The sequence below is a fragment of the Mustela erminea genome, chromosome 7 (genome assembly GCF_009829155.1).
Source record: "Mustela erminea isolate mMusErm1 chromosome 7, mMusErm1.Pri, whole genome shotgun sequence".
NCBI classification, from domain to species: Eukaryota; Metazoa; Chordata; class Mammalia; order Carnivora; family Mustelidae; genus Mustela; species Mustela erminea.
This window is the reverse complement of record NC_045620.1, coordinates 109,759,541-109,774,236: the sequence shown is the minus strand read 5'-3', so window position 1 is coordinate 109,774,236 and position 14,696 is coordinate 109,759,541. Positions and strand designations below refer to the sequence as shown.

The 14,696-nt window shown below is 42.6% G+C and overlaps 1 pseudogene; it reads left to right on the top strand.

Moving 5' to 3' along the window:
- The first annotated feature begins 13,285 nt into the window (after positions 1 to 13,285).
- Positions 13,286 to 13,643, top strand: LOC116594677 (annotated as a pseudogene).
- Positions 13,644 to 14,696: the final 1,053 nt, after the last annotated feature.

Below are 14,696 nucleotides of genomic sequence, written 5' to 3'. Positions count from 1 at the left end.
CAAAAGAAATATTAACAGCAGAAAAACATGGGGTGCCTGGGTGGCTCAGTGGGTTAAAGCCTCTGCCTCCACCTCAGGTCATGATCCCAGAGTCCTGGGATCAAGCCCCGCATCACATTGGTCTCTCTGCTCAGCAGGGAGCCTGCTTCCCTTCCTCTCTCTCTGCATGCTTCTCTGTCTACTTGTAATCTCTGTCTGTCAAATAAATAAATAGAATCTTTAAAAAAAAACCCAGAAAAACAAAGAGAAGTTCACTAATATGTGCATTGTGCATATACATGGGTGCACTCAGAGATGAATAACTCAAAGAGGTGGTTAGAACTTGGGCTTGTAAGTATCTTTTTTTTTCCTAAGGAAACTTTTTTTTTCTTTTTAAGAGAGAGAGTGTGCATGTGTGTGAGCAGGGGAGAGGGGTAGACAGAGAGGTAGAGAGAGAGAGAGAGAGAATCTTAAGCTTGTTCTACCCTCAGTGCATAGTCTGATGTGGAGCTCAATCTCATGACCCTGAGATTATGACCTGAGCCAAAATCAAGAGTTGGACGTTTCATGAACTGAGCCACCCAGGCGCCCCTGGGCTTATATAGTATCTTAACAAAAGGACAATACGTTTTTAGAGGAGTGACAAGACGAAGGAAAGGGACTTTCAGTTTCTAGGGGGGCAAATTGTGGGAAGGCAAATATACAGGGGAACTAATGGAAAATAACAGCTTGTTAGTAAAGTTTGTTACATGGATTCTTCTCTAGGCTGAGAAGGGTCTAGAGTTGGCTCCAATGATTGACTTCTGTCTTTTTGATGAGAGGGAAAGGGGCATCTTTAAAAACTTAGGTCCTACTTTTAGACAAATAGGGGAAGGATAGAGAACTTTTCTTATATCTACTTTTCAATTGCCTTTGGTTCAAAATAATCAATATGTCAAGTGGCATATTTTGGAATGGCATATCTGACTCTTCAATAACCTGCAGTTCAGGTGTTCATTATGCTGCCAGCACTGAAAGGGTCCCATGATATTCAGGTTATAGTGTCACCTAGGATTCACTCCCTTCTTCCCTGATGCCACAGAAATAGAACTTCTCAAGGGCCTTAGTAGCTCTTGTAGCCTCCAGCCTGTACCTGACATTCTCAACAAGACTCTTTGATGGAGGTGATATTTTGAAAATCCAGAAGCCAGCAGGTCCCTTTGGAAGTGATATTTCACTGCTGCTTTCTAATCTATAAAATCAATGCTTGTCTCTGACCCAGAGCTGGGTACAGATCTTCTCTCTTATGCGTAAACAGTATGTACTCTAAATTGATTCATTGCTCTATACCCTGGCTTTTAATGTCAGATGGCAGTTTTTCCTTGTCTTTCTTGCTCTTGAATATGGACATTAATCTGCAGACTGAACATTATGGAAAGTGCATGGACTCTCTCCACAGCACATGTGTGACCTTCTCCTGTGGTCTTCAGGAAGCTAGAGATAGGAAAGAACTTTAGTATTCACCACCAGAGTAAGCTGTAAATATCACACTGTTTTACCTGTTGTAACATTAATCTTTCTGTGGCTCCAGGCATAAAATAATAAGGAAAATACCACAACTTACTACAACCAGTCAATGGGCTGATAAGATGGATGTTGTTGTGTTTCGAAATTGTGCCAAGTTTATGTTGATAAAGTGATTTTCTTCTGGGAATCTGAAAAACAGTGCCTTTGGTTCTAATCCTTTGTGACTCTGACTTTGTCTTAGATTTACATAAAATAGGAAATTGGCCCAATATGGTTTCATTCATCTTCATAACTCCGAAATTTATGGGGAAGGTAGTATTATTATTCTTTCACTACTGAGGTCTACAGAGCTTAAGCTTTCAGTCAAACCAGCTAATTCTGTATTGGTTCCAGACCAGAAGTAAAGGAATAGGTTTGTGGCTATATCTACATAAAAACAACAACAACAAAAACAAACTTAAAAAAAAATTGCTATTGCATGGTAGAAAGGAGGCTATTTTGTTTATCAAAGGTAGAAAGGAGGCTATTTTGTTTGACTTTCACAGACTGAATCTATTCAGGGCTGTTGATTAGAATTGACTTGTTAGTCTCATGGAACAACTGGTCAATTCAGCCCAATCACCACTTTGATGGATTTTTTTTTTAACTTAGAATGTTTGATTCATCTACTAACTTGACTGCATGTGGACCACCAGTAGGTGGATTATTATAATTAAGAGAGTCTTTTTAACAGCCTTTGAGAAAGACCATCAGATTCTAAATTCTGATTCTTGGGCATTAAATAGGAAAGGCTCAAATATCTCCCAGTCCTTCTTTCCACATTCATTGACTATGGTACATATTTTGACATTGTCTGGATTTCTGCTGGGAATTTTGTTTAGCCAGTAGTTCAGGAGACCTGAAATAACAATACTACACAGCTAGAAGTTCATTTTTCTCACATGTAAAAGACACACAGAGAATTGATGTAGCTCAGAGGCAGGACATGGGGTGATGTACCTGTCAGGTGAAAGCAAATTGCTTCTGGTATTTTAGGGTTTTTAGGATAGAGAAATAAAGCATTTAAAAAATATATTTTATTTATTTATTTGACAAAGAGAGACAGCAAGTGAGGGATCACAGCAGGGGGAGTGGGAGAGGGAGAAGCAGGTTTCCTGCTGATTCCTGATTCTAGAACCCTGGGATCATGATCTAAGCCAAAGACAGGTGCTTAATGACTGAGTCACTCAGGTGCCCCAGAAATAAAGCATTTGTAGACATAATCAGTGCATATTAGATGGTCAGAATGGTGTCAATTTACTCCAGGACAGACAAACTAGAGGAAGAGGGGCTGCAACAGAAGTTACTAATTCAGATTTTGATAATTCATTATCAAGTTCTGATATCCATCGGTTTACTGCACATGTTAAGCAGGTGAGTTAAATGGGGATGTAATGGAAATCACCACACTTAATTTTCTTTGATGATGACAAGAAGAGTCCCAGAATTCTTAAAAACATAGCATTGCTTTTGGTTTACCTTTTTTTTTTTTTTTTTTTAAGGAGGGGACAGTTCCAATAGTGCTTACTTTGGGTCAGGAAGACAATTTGAGGATTCTGCTTTTATTGAATTTATTATTCATTCATACTGTAATTCAGGAACTGGGGCAAATTACCAGGGGTTGGATTGATAGAAACTTTGTGCCCATCAGGAAGTGGATTTGGACTCAAACTTCATTTATCACTGGATACCCCTAGATAAGGCTCTGCTCTGTGTGTGTGTGTGTGTGTGTGTGTGTGTGTAGAGAAACAGTGATGTTCTGGGTCACTGGGGTTTAGGACAAATTCAAAGTCATGTCCAATAATTTGTGAAAGTATAGATGTATCCCTTTCTCTAGTATACAATTATCTTGGTAAGTGTATGCAGGTACTTTTGGTGAAGGGGTAGAGGAAGATTTTCAGGTAGGTTCTTATGATGTCCTTCCTCCACGTTCCTCCCTTTCATTTACTGAATTGAGAGTATAGATCTTGAAAGATAGGCCATGACTCTCTAGTGATGATTTAAGTTAGATATAATTACTTAAGTGTAGGTTTATTTTCAGTTATACAGGTCAAGTACATTCTTCATAGGCTGCCCATCTAGTTCACTTTTAGAAACATCATGATCATGGCACCTGGGTGGCTCAGTGGGTCAAGCCTCTGCCTTCAACTCAGATTATGATCTCAGGGTCCTGGGATTGAGCCCCGCATTGGGCTCTCTGCTTGGCAGGGAGCCGGCTTCCCCCTCTCTCTCTGCTTGCCTGTCTGCCTGCTTGTGATCCCTCTTTCCCTCTGTTGAATAAATAAATAAAAACAAATTAAAAAAAAGGAAACATAATGATAAATTAGCCATTACCAAAATATCCCTGCAAGTAAAATTATTCTATTTTTTTTTTTTTTAAGTAAGCTCTATACCTAACACTTGAACTCAGGACCTCAAGATCAAGAGTCCCATGCTCCACCAACTAAGCCAGCCAGGTGCTATTATAATAACCACATCCCCTCTGTTTCTGGAAGCTAAATCCTACTATGTCATGTCTGCACTTCTGGGTGTCCACCAACCCTACTGAAATCAGGGAATTATTTTATTTTATTTTAAAAAATTCATTAATTTTAAAGTTTTATTTGTTTGAGAGAGAGTGTGTGTGAGAAAGGGAGCATGAGCAGTGAAGAGGGGGAGAGGGAGAAGCAGACTCTCCACTGAGGAGGGAGCCTGATGTAAGGATAGATCCCAGGACCCTGAGATCAAGACCTGAGCTGAAGGCAGACACTTAACTGGCTCAGCCACCAGGCACCCCAGACAACTATTTTAAATAGCAATATCTCCTACCTTCATCTCTGGAGTACAGAAGAAGTTCAGTGAAGTACTCTTCAAGATCCTGGTTCTCTCTTCATTAATGTTTTCCTCAATGCCTTAGAAAAGGGAGTGTTCTTCAGGCTTAGCTTGGGTATATGTTAGATGTCGTATGTGAGAAAACCATTCCAGCTTTCTTATCTCTCTGAACCTCTGGAGTCACACATTTCAGCTTCCTTCAGCAATAGGCCATAGTACGATCCAGATTTCAGTCAACTAACCAAGTTAGTAATTGCCTCAGGCTAAGAAAAATGAATCCAGAATCTCTGGTGTAGTGTATCCAGGCCAATAATTTGGTCCATAAAATTATGTCTCTGGTGGAATACCCAGTATAGTCTCCAGATTTTTGTCAGTATTAGTTTTAGCAAAATCTTGCAATTCTTATGGCATGTGAATCTTTCCTTTCCATGTTTGACTTTAAATTGGGCCCCCCGGGAGCGGGGGGCATGCTTGATCTGGAGCTAGTTTTAAGTGAGGTGGAAATGAAAGGTCACAGGTGTAGGGCAGGGGGAGAGCCAGAAGTCCTGTATGAGACAGCTGTCTCAGATGAGGTCAATATAAAGTCTTCAAGCAGGGGCCAGACCAGCATCTTCCACTACAGAAGAGGGACGGCTTTTTTCAGTAAGGAAGATGCAGTGAGGTTTTAGGGTACTCAGAATCATCTAGATCTTCCCAAATTCTCTCTTTCCAATTTTTGTGGTTCCTTCTTTCCCAAATAATCTCCTGACTTTCACATGAGCTATGTAGTGAGGGTATGGTGCAGCCCACAGTGAAATTCAGTTGCTAGCTCAATCTGGCTCTGCATTTGCTTTTTGGCCATGCCAGTTTTGTGACTATGAGATAAAAAATTATTTTAGAGGACTCCTAGAAACTTTAATGATGTCTTGGTCTGAGAATTTAAATTCTTTAAAGCCTGTCTTTCCTTTTAGAAGCTCACCGATGGCAACAGAGGGAGCTTTCTCAACCCATGCCTCTTTTATTCCTTAGCACCACATAATGATGTCTATAGGGAAGCAATCAAAAGGGAAAGCAAAAGTTTGGCTTCAGTAGATACTTTATTCCAAATGACAAAAGGTAATCATTTAAGTTGCTGTTTTCCTACCTTACGTATCACGGGTTACTAGTGTCCCATCACTTAGTAATACCCCAAAACTTCAAACCTGGCAAGGTCAGAGAGCCAATCTAAGCTTCATGTCCTTGAAGTCTGCTGTTTGCAATCACTTACGGTTCAGTTTTTGTTTTAGCCAGAGTTCCTTAGACGTGGTCAATGAATTTATTCTGGTTATTTTAAGCAGAAAAAAATTTGCTAAGGGACAAAGAGCTTAAAGAATTGTTACAAAGGTTAAAGAAACCGATTCTAGGTAATCCTCCAGGAATAACCCCAGTGTGTACTTCCACATTCCAAAATAACCTTCCAAGGGAGCTATAGCATCTGCTATGATCAGGAAGCCACCAAAGTGCTGGTTCCAGTTCATGCTAAAAATATGAATAGAAATATGCCCTGGCTCTTTCCTGTATAAACTTTAGTTCCCCTTCCTACACTGTTTGTGGAAATGCAAGCTGGTGCAGCCACTCTGGAAAACTATATGGAGGTTCCTCAGAAAGTTGAAAATAGAGCTACCTTATGACCCAGCAATTACACTATTGTGTATTTACCCCAAAGATACAAGTATAGTGATCTGAAGGGGCACGTGCGCCCCAGTGTTTATAGCAGCAATGTCCACGATAGCCAAACTATGGAAAGAGCCCAGATGTTCATCAACAGATAAATGGATAAAGAAGATATGGTATATACATATATAGTGAAATACTAGTCAGCCATAAAAAATGCTATCTTTCCATTGGCAAGGATGCAGATGGACCTACAGGGTTTTATGCTAAATGAAATAAGTCAATTAGAGAAAGATAATTATCATACGATCTCACTGATATAAGGAATTTGAGAAACAAGACAGAGGATCCTAAGGGAAGGGAGGGAAAAATGAAACAAGACGAAACCAGAGAGGGAGATAAACCATAAGAGACTCTTAATCTCAGGAAACAAACTGAAGGTTGCTGGAGAGGAGGGAAGTGGGAGGGATGGGGTAGCTGGGTAAAGGATCTTGGGTAGGGCATGTGCTTCGGTGAGCGCTGTGAATTGTGTAAGACTGATGAATCACAGACCTGTACCCCTGAAACAAATAATACATTATATGTTAATTTTTTTAAAACCACAAACTTTAGTTCCCCATCAGTCCAACATGGGTGCATCTGATTGGCAGAGTCTCAAGCCCCCTAGACACCCTAGCACAAGGAGGACTGGGAAGTACAATCTTTTATTTATTTCCTTTTCCTTTATTGTTGAGAAGGCAGGATCTAGAGTGGGGAACTATCAAAACGTTAAAAGTGTTCAAGACATTTCTGGACAACTGGCAAGGAGGCTGGAGAATAGGAAAAAGGAGAACAATAGCCGTCTACTTCTTGGGTTGGGTGGTAAGTCCATGAGTATCCATTATTTTCTAGTACTATAATGAATGCATGCATGCATTAGTTTAGGTTCTCCAGGGAAATCTAAGGAATTGGTTCATAGGACTATGTAGAGTGAGAGGTCCCAAGATCTGTGGTTGGGAAGCGAGAGACCCAGGAGAGTCAACAATATATTTCTAGTATGAATTTGAAGGCAGAAGACTGATGCCCCAGATCAAAGAAAAGCAGGCAGAGAGTAAGAATTCTTTCTAAGAAGCCTTCTACTCCACTCATGCCTTCAAGTGGTCCACCCATAAGGGGGAGGGCCATCTGCTTTCCTCAGTCTACTGATTCAAATGCTAATCTCACCCAGGAGCACCCTCACACACCCAGAAATACTGCTTAACCTCCTGCCGCAGTCAACTTGACTCATCAAACTGAACCACCACAATATATGTTACCTGTTCTTGATGTAATAAATCAAATATTGTGTTTTTTTTGGCGTAAGATACAAAAAGTGAGTTTTTGGTCAAGTACAACTGATATCCACCACAAAATGCAACCCTTTTAGTTGAGATTTTGATTGGGTTCAAGTGCAAATGACTGTGGAGGGAGTAGTTCTTTAAGCAGCTGTCTTTTGGATCTTGGTTTGACGGAGAATGAGTAGGTTGTTGAATGGAGTTTGGAGAGAGAGAACTTAATTCAGCTGTTTGAGAAGAGGCGGGATTGAGAACACCTTAGAAATAAAGGAGGAGGGGGCACCTAGGGGCGCATGGGTGGCTCAGTTGGTTAAGCGCATGCCTTGGGCTTGGGTCATGATCCGAGGGTCCTGGGATTAAGCTCCACATGGTTTAGTTCCCTGCCCAGAGGGGACACTTCTTCCCCTCACCCCACCTCTCCGCCTACTTGTGCTTGTTCCTGCTCTCTCTCTCTCTGTCAAGTAAATAAGTAAAGATCTTTAAAAAAAAAAAAGTTGGGGGGCTCTTGGGTGGCTCTGTCGGTAAGCTGCTGCCTTCTGCTCAGGTCATAATTTCAAGGTCTTGGTATTGAGCCCATCATCTTGCTCCCTGATCAGCAGGGGGTCTGCTTATTCCTCTCCCTTTGCCTTTCGCTCCCCCCGATTGTGTTCTCTCTCTCTCTCTCTCTCTCTCTCTGTGTCAAAGAAACCAATAAAATCCTTAAAAAGAAAAAAAGGAAAGAATGGGGGTTTACATCTTTAGGACAGATTTCTGCTACTTCCCATTTTTGTTGGAACTGTTCAGACTCCTAGCACTTGCCTGAGACCTATTTCTTTTTCATTTATTCACCTTAAGGGATATTGGAATTTTCAGGTGCCCAAGATTATTGATAATTTGTTGTGTATCTATGCCTATGCCCTGCTATCATTTTTTAGTACATGTGGCAGGACTCTGAATTAAAACTCACCCTTCCAGCCTCTCTTTCCAGTTCCCCGGGGTGTTAGTTCATGCAGTATGAAAGCATAGGTTGGGTTGTATTCTCCATTACCTGCTGCTATTTATATCAGTCCTGGATTGGAGGAGCCAAGGAGCAGAAATTGTGTACGCGGGAACTTTCTTCAAACCTCCAGTTTATGAATAATGCATAATTCTCTGTGACTCATCAAAAGCAGTGGTAAACAAAACCCAAACAGTTGGCCACCTCCTCAGCAATCTACAGACAGTGGTCCCACCCCTTACAAACTGTGAACGACAATATCTGAAGGTAGCAATGGGAATCAGCCGTGCTAGCTTATCTTTAGTATCACCCATCTGTTTATTGGCACAGTTAAGTCAGAAAGGAACAGAGCACAACAAAGACAAAAAGGCGTCCCAACTCCGAAGGTAGGTGGAGTTGCAGGATATTACCAGGACCATTCCGTACCGCACCCCACCTAACGTACTTTCCCTTTGATCTTTTTCTAATAAATTGCAAGCAACACCAGCTTTGTGGTCAGACAGTCTTGGGTTCAAATTCTGCCTCTGCTACGTATAAGCTATATGTCCTTGGGCAGGTATCTTAGCTTCTTGTATCTCAGGTTCTCCTCCTCCTCTTTGGTCTCCGCTAAAAAGGGATGGCAGCAATCCTTAACTCTAGACACTCAGGGCTCCTGATTATAAGCACCAGCAGCTGACTCTAGCTGATTAAGCAGGACGGATATCGGGTGGCTCACAGGGCAGTTGAGAGGGAGGGAAGCAGGCTTGAAGTTAAGCTTCTGGGGTCAAGGCCTGAAAGCGCTGCAGGGGTGACCCGATAAGGAAGCTGCTGAGCCTTCTTTCCCTCAGAGCACAGGTCAGTGGCCAGGAGCTCAGCTCTGCTGGAATTCTGCCAGCACTGATATTTCTGGGCCAGGAATCCATCCGGAACCCTAGAAAACTGGATGCCTCGGCCGCCACCCTTATCAACAGATTGGTCCCAGGCATCACTTCCTTCCTCTGGTTCATCACTTCCTATTAGACTGTTGCCTGGGCACATGTTAATGGCAGATCTTAGGCTCTATGCCTGTGTTCTAGCTGCCAAGGTCTTCAGGGGAGCAAATTTTCCGACTTTAGGGAGGCAGAACTCTTAAGGCAGGGAACTGTCCAAACATAGCAAAATGTGTAAAAGGTGTGAAGCAACTGGAAAAGATGACCTACATTATCTCTCAAGGAGTTGTGAAAATTGAGTATGTTAAATGTCTGGTCTGCCTCGGGAGTTTAGTTTTTTTTTTTTTTTTCCCCTTGGTTTCCTGTTCTTTCTTTTATTGGAAATATCCATTGGCTCACTGGCTTAACTCCCAGGTTGGGTTCTACCAAGGCAGGATTTGTAAGTAAAGTGCAATGGAGCCTTTGACTTGGGGTGGGGTCTCTACTCCCTAGTGCTCCTCCCTGGATGGCCCTGACCTCCGGAATCCTAACCCTCACCTGTCCTGACCCCTGGGAGCTGCTCACTCCTTCCTGTTATATTTGACCTTTTGATTCTATTTTTTGCTCATGACCACAGCAACCCACTGGCACTCTCCACCCCAGCTCCCATATTGTGCTAATCTCTTGGCCTCTTGGCTCATAGATTTTTAGTTGGTAACAAATCCTGCTACGAACCGGATTCTTCCCTTGCCCTGACTTCTGGATCATTTGCATAGCGTTCTCATATTTTGTATAATCATTGAAGGAGACTTTCTACAAAATACTTGTATCTATCTTTTGAACGTTTCTTTTAGATTTATATGAAGTAATTTTCCTATCTCTAAGGAACAAGAATAAAGGAAGTCTGAAGTGGGGATAGAAAAGGACAAAAGGAACAAATGGTTTCCCTGTCACTCTCCCCAGTCTCATACTCTTCCTTAGAAGTAATTCATTAGTACTTCGTATACAGAGGGGGAAAGAAAACCAAAACAACTTGTTCCAAGACATAAGCTAGTGTCTTTCTTACTGATAAATGTCCCCAAACCCTCTGAAGCCAGACTCTGCTTTCTCTTTCATACCACAGCACTTGCAAATTTGCCAAACTTCTTTCCAACTGAAACAAAGGGCAGTATTCTCAACAGTATCAGCCTGGCATCTGGCTGCTGGGACCCTGGTGGCTAAGAGAATGCCTCAAGGAGCTGGGGAGGGAGCACTGAGATCCTGTTCTGCCGTCATGGCTTAGGGAGCCAGAAATTATTTGTCCACAATTATTTATTCAAATTGTCCTGGTATCTTACAACTTCATTTGACAGTCTGGGAAATGTTCAGCTCAGCTGGCTGGAAATGTCCTCGGAAGTCCTTAGGCTTATTGACTCCAGGGATATGATCTAGAGAAGTATGCTCAAGCAGATATGAAAGATGATTATTACTCAGTGTTGCTATAGTACAGTGACTGACCCTCCAGATAAAAGCAATGGGAGCCAGGCACTATTTTACATCATAGATCTCCTCTGGAGAGACAAGAATTCCACCAGAGAATGTTGTGAAGACTTAGGAGATTTTTCTTGCTTGATGGCGTACCTCAAAATAAGTTATTATAAGAGACAGACTGAGGACATCAGATAAAAAATGCTAGCATATCTGGAATCTCAGCCTTATTTTATTTATTTATTTTTTAAAAAGAATTTATTTATTTATTTGTCAGAGAGAGAAAGAGAGAGAGAGAGAGAACACAAGTAGGCAGAGTGGCAGGCAGAGGCAGAGAGAGAAGGAGGCTTCTCACTAAGGAAGGAGCCTGATGTGGGACTCGATCCCAGGACCCTGGGATCATGACCTGAGCTGAAGGCAGTGGCTTAACCTACTAAGCCACCCAAGTGTCCCTAGAAGAACTTTTTAGATGAGACATTGTTTCCACTGTTATATAACTGCTTTGTCCTACCAAGGTGAAGGACAGACCTGGATGGCTCTGTCGGTTGGGTGTCTGACTCTTGGTTTTGGCTGAGGTCATGATCTCAGGGTTGTGGGATCGGCCCTGGGTCAGGTTCCAGCTCTTTGGGGAATCTGCCTCTCTCCCTTTACCTCTGCCTCTGCCCCTCCCCCACATGAGTGTTTTTTCTCTTTCTAAGTGGATGGACAGATCTTAAAAAAATAAAGTGAAGGACATAAAGTGAAAAAGTATAAGAATCCCTTTCTAGCTCTTAAATTAACTAAGATTCATTAGCTTGTTGGCAGCAAAGGCCCTAAAAAAATAGGAGAGAGAGAGAGAGAGAGAGAGAGAGATGAAACTCCAAAGAAAGAACATGGTTCCAGAAAGGTCTAGAGAATAATAACATGGAAGGGGCGGTTATAGCTGGGGTGCCCAGGTTGTGGTAGCCTGTTGACCATGGAGCAGCAGGAGGTAACTGGTAGAGCAAAAACCATGTCAGGGTGTTCAGGGAAAAATGAAAGGTGTCTTTCAGGAAGGGTCCATCTACTATTAAATTTTGTCTACTACACTTTGGCCTGCTTAGCATATGTAATTAGGCAATAGTGGCAGAATACTAGTGGCAGATAGGGAAAAGTATGCGATTGATGGGGGTGGGAATGAACAACAGGTATATTTATAGCTAGTTGATATTATGCTGAAGGTATCTATGGCACAGCCCTGTTGAGGAAGGAGATCCCAGCCTTGCTGCCAAGTTTCATCACTGGGCATATGAACCTTGTGCTTTCAGGTTCAGTGATCTTGGTTCAGCTGCAGGAATAACTTATGCATGAATTAGCAACAGAAACCAGTAAAGCTATTGACTGAGGACCAGGTGGATGGTAACCTCTTTCCCCCCTTGATATATATCTGGTGTTTGTAGGTTGGTCTGGTTAATTTGGGCAAGTCTGTCTCTGGACTCCTAAACTCCCACTTTCAGAGTCTTAAGGCACCTGTTCCAGTCACCTTGCTCTGGGTCTGTTTCTCATGACCAGTTCTAAGTACAGTCTAAGACTGCTCAGAACCTTAAAGCTATTGGGAGTATAGGCAATATATCTATGTTACTATGTTGTCATAGCATAGAATGGAAGAACAGAAAGGAGCTTTTAAACTCACCAAGTCCAAGAGAAGGCTCGGGTCCAGAGAGGGGCTGTGATTTACCCAAGATCACCTGAAAGAGTGTCTGGCAGAAGTGGGAACTTTCCAAAAAGGAATTGGAAATGAACAGTGGGCATGTTTATTACCTTTTACCAACAGGTGGAGTTTGTGCACTAAACTATTATTACTAAAAAGGGAAAACATTTCTTCCATATGTTTCAAGGTTTAATTCACTGAGCAAAGACCATATTGCCAATATGCAATTTTAAGGAAGTTGGGGCAGAAAGGCACTTATTTTACTAGTTTAATGAAGCACTAGATTTCAGGAATTACCATTCTGTTTTGGAGGGACAGTGGTAGATGTTTGTGCATAGCAAAGTCTTGGGCCCTCAAATATGACTTTGTGGTTCCTGACTGTCCTTCTGGGTTGCCTGTGACGCACAGTATAAGAATCCTTCAATTATTCTGAAAGTAGCTGGCTAGTGGCTGTAGTTTTTCTTCTGTCTTCCCATCTCACAGGGTGTTACCTCTTCATGTCGGTAACATTCTTTTCCATTAGGGTCCCCCATTCCATGCAGCCCTTAGAGGTGTAGACTCAGGTCGTGTTTCTTTGCCCCAGAATAGGGGCATGTCTGAGAGGGAGCTCTAGCCTCACTCCAAGCCCTCAGCCAGGATAGGGGCCTGAGGGAAAATGAACCAGGGCTAGCCTGTACCTGTTTGTGGCTTTTATTAGCTAACCTTTGGCGTTCTTCCTTTAGATAAAAGGGGAAAAAAAAAGATGTGGTTCATTTTTACTTTTTGATTTTTCTTTTCTCACTGAGGATCCATTTTGAGACACCGTCCTTTTCACCAAGAAGATATAATTCTCTGGCAAACCAGACTTCCTATTGTTGACAAAGGGGCCAGACCCTTCCTTTTTCCCTTCCTCATATGTCTTCCTCTCCTAGGCCAGTCACCTTCACACGGAGAACTCTGTTCTCAGGAGACATTCATTCTCCTGGGCAAGTCAAGTGTCCTTGCCCACTTGCCGTGCTGAGTGACCATGGTGCCCTGAGTTTGGTCAGTGATGAGGTTCCTCATCATAGGCAGTGTGGCTAGGGGTGCCATCTATTTGGTATATGACCAGGAGTTGCTGGGACCAAGTGACAAGAGCCAGGCTGTCCTTCAGAAGGCGGAAGAGGTAGTTCCTCCAGCCCTGTACTACCAGTTCAGCCAGTATGTGTGTGAGCAGACTGGTCCAATGATACCCTAGCTCCCAGCCCCTCCGAAGTTTAACTCCCGTCTGTGACACCTGGAATTCAGGCATTATTTCAGTGATGTCGGGTCCGTTAGTGGCTCCCTCTAAGGACTGCAAAACCTCCAAGGAGGGCTGGGAACACCTGAGGGAGCGAACTGAGTAGCCTATCAGAGGAGGTTGCCTGTCCCAGTCAGGAACAGGGGCAGGGGTGCCATAAACCTGGAGACTCCAAACTGGGACTGGGACCCCACTCCAAGGGCATCTCCTGGCTTTGCCAGAGCAATAAAGGACTTTGGAGGTGCAAAAAACCCCAAAAAGCAAAAACAAATACAAAACAAAACAAAACAAAAAAAAAATAAAATAAAGAAAGAAGAAAAGAAAAGAAAGAAAAAAATAATAATACTTTTTGAGGGTCTGCCTTAAGTAAGCTGAAAAACTGTTGAGTTTACCTGGGACTGTCCAGGTTTTAGAACTTCAAGTCCTATGATTCAGGAAACCCTCCATTTTGGAAAAACTCAGACAGCTGGTCACCCTAACCCAAGGTGGAGCATGGTCTGGGAGCTCTGTAAACTGTCTATTAGCTTCTCAGGTGCTCAGCAAGGCTGAGAGGTTTCAGATCCTTACAGAGGAAAGCATGACATGGTGGAAAAGCTTTTAATTAGAACTGCGGACCTTGGGTCCTGGTCCCAGTTTGACTGCAAAAGAGGTAGAGCTCTAGGACAGATCACGGAACATCAGTCTCTTCCTTTGAAGAGTAGAAACATTGGATTTGATGTTCTTTGACGTTTGGCAACCCAGATTCTGCAACTCTATTTCTAAAGGTATGTGATGAATCAATTCCCACGAATTCGTATTCCCAGATAGGAGACAATAGGTAAGAAGGCTTTGTTGACACTTGCTGATGACGCTAACATTTATGAAGGTCTTATTCAGTGCCAGACACAGCCATTATTTTACTTCATCCTCACAACTTAAAAAAAAAAAAAAAAAGATTTTATTTTTTTATTTTAGAGAGAGAGCGAGCAGGAAGAGGGGCAGAGGGAGCGGGAGAGTGAGAATCTCGAACAGACTCGGCACTGAGCTTGGAACCCGACATGGGGCTTGATGTAGGGCTCAATCTCATGACTCTGCGATCATGACCTGAGCCAAAACCAAGAGTCAGAGGCTCAGCTGCCTGAGCCCCCCAGGAGCCCCAAGGTAGATGCTTTTTTTACTT